Source organism: Brassica napus, unplaced genomic scaffold, assembly GCF_020379485.1.
Source record: "Brassica napus cultivar Da-Ae unplaced genomic scaffold, Da-Ae ScsIHWf_37;HRSCAF=66, whole genome shotgun sequence".
NCBI lineage: Eukaryota > Viridiplantae > Streptophyta > Magnoliopsida > Brassicales > Brassicaceae > Brassica > Brassica napus.
Genome location: NW_026016460.1, coordinates 122,501 through 125,000, shown reverse-complemented (window position 1 = coordinate 125,000; position 2,500 = coordinate 122,501). Strand labels below are relative to the sequence as shown.

The window sequence follows — 2,500 nt, the reverse complement described above, 5'->3', positions numbered from 1 at the left end:
AAACAAAATCTAAAGCGAGAGGTTCACCTAATAACATAAGTAAATCAGAAATCCGCAGCAGAAAAATAATACGAGTAAAATATCGATACTAGAATATAGTCTTTAAAATCGATATCAAAATAAAATAGGGTTTACCAAATCCCTTTATACTATATATAACTAAGGCCTTGGTAACTTAGTGTTCCTCCACATCCTCGGCAATATCCTAACTTCCTACCACAAAGGCCAGAAGAAAAGGAACTTTAAACCGAACGCGGCCCACAGTACGTTCGGGTCACCGCGCGACAGCCCCAGTACGTTCGGGCCACTGCCGGTTGTCACACGACGATCACGGCCCACAGTACATTCGGGTCACCGTGAGACAGCCCCAGTACGTTCGGGCCACTGCCGGTCACTACCCCGTCGTGCAACCACTCAGCCATAGGCCATGACCCCGTCTCTCTGAGTGTTCTCGACCCAGCGAATAATAAACCCGCCAAGTACGAGGTTGAGGAAACACTAAACACTCCTACACATGCCTATACGGCTAAAATATAACTAATACTAAACCTGGTAATATAATCAAGGTTCCAAGCAATACTCATAATCAACACAATCAATCATATTCTAGAATCTAGCATAAAGACTAATTCTAGAATACCTAACTAACCACAACCTAGCAATATTATCTAAGCAATCGACGTTCTCTAACTAACCAATCAACCTAACAATTAGCATGCTACTAAGATTCTCACGCAATAACTAAGCATGCTACTAACTAATCAACCTAACCATTACTACTAACTAAACAAACCGTTACTCAGTTTAGACCTGGCCTCCTGCCATGATCCAACTTCCAAGTAACGGGAACCTGCATGAAAAAAACTTACAAACAATTGATTATAACTCACAGTTTTTGGTTGACTCGTGGCCTTGACCCTGAACCCCTCTTCTGCAATCCGAACCCTTTCTTAAACCTTCACACGTATATCCACGTCTGAACTGATCTTCAGTTGAGCAGAACCTTCTTCAGATGCAGCTCAAATCGAGCAGAGTAACTGTTCTCGAAAACTCTCAGAAATTACCGAAAAAGACTCTAAAACGATCGAAACTCTTAACTTTTTTCTTTGCTTTCTTTCTCACGTTTTTCTCTGAGTTTCAGGTGTTCTGGATGGTTTGAAATGGAAGGGGGTCGTGGGTATTTATAAGGAGCAGCAACCAATCAGATGCAGGCCGTGTGGCAGCCCGTGTGTCGCTTCGCATGGCTCCGAACGCATGCGTGGCGGCACCTCGTGCTCCACATGTCTGATGGCATGAACAGGTTGTCATGCAAGGTGACACCACGCCCTCCAGATGTCTGATCCACGGCCTGGCCTCATGCAGATAGACACCACAGCGCACACATGTCGCTCAGCATGCTTCGATCGCAGGTTATGCGGCACCTCGTGCTTCTGGGTGTCACTCCGCATGCTGTGCTCTCCTGGACTTCAACAGCTCGTGCTTCCCTTGACACCTACCATACTAGGCAGTTGACATCACGGCCTTATCTCATAGATAAGGCCACCTCGAGCTTCTCGGTCCATTCGACTGATTTCGACCCTTCTGGTGAATTTTCGAGCGATCAATCCCGAATATTTTTCTTCGCCCGTTCTGATGATCTGAATAGTTTTTTTAATAAACTCCTGATGATTTCTGAACTTGATGAAAAATATTTCCCGAGCCTCCGGCTTCCTCGAAAAATTTATAATACCGAAATTAGGGTTTTTGCCCAATTTCGGGTTTTCCCGTCGTGCTTCGATCCCGTCCTGCTTACTTCCCGTCCTGCTTAATTTCCGTCCTGCTTCCGACTTAAAATGTTTCCACAGTATTGTTTTACTGATACGAATATTTCCCGAGAAAACTTCGTGATGAAGAAACGTCGGTCTTAAAAAAGGTCAAGCTTCTAAACCGTCGTGCTTCAAAAATGTGATGCTTCCAAAACAGCCGTCTGATCAATCTAAGATACTTCTAACAATGGTAGAGCAGCTTACTTTGACTCATGCTTCACTCACGATCCATTCTTCAACCTTCTCGTTCTTTGAATTTCCCGATTGATTCTTATCGCCCGCGATTCGACCACCAAGTAGATGCTCGACCAATCTTCTATTTTCTTCGATCCATGTCAAGCTTGAAATGATCAAAACTCAACACTCTTCATCATCCTTTGATTCCCAAAAGCTTGGCTCCAAACTCCAACTTGTCGATCTCGACCATTTTATCCCGAAGGGCGGGTTATCACAAGGGTGAAGAAAGAATGGGTTTAATAGAGCTGGACGAGTGATGTGGGAGCTGGACGGGACAGCGGCCGAGCTTGGGCAGCTCAGGGAAGCTCAATGGGAGCTCAGTCAGTATGCATCAGCTCGTGGAGCTAGAAGGACTACCTCACTCAGCTGGGACCAGCTAACAGTCAGCTCAACTCAGCTGGGCCGAGTGTTCATGTCCTGGATGGTTGGGCGGTTACTAGGACGGTTATGGTGGTTTG

General features: G+C 45.4%; 1 long non-coding RNA gene across 1 annotated transcript in view; it reads right to left on the bottom strand.

The window, feature by feature from the left end:
- Window positions 1-2,500, bottom strand: part of LOC125603707 — a 4,618-nt gene that overhangs the window by 618 nt on the left and 1,500 nt on the right. Inside the window, exon 2 of the long non-coding RNA XR_007335652.1 lies at window positions 211-213. This is a non-coding gene — a long non-coding RNA (uncharacterized LOC125603707). The remainder of the gene's footprint in view (window positions 1-210; window positions 214-2,500) is intronic.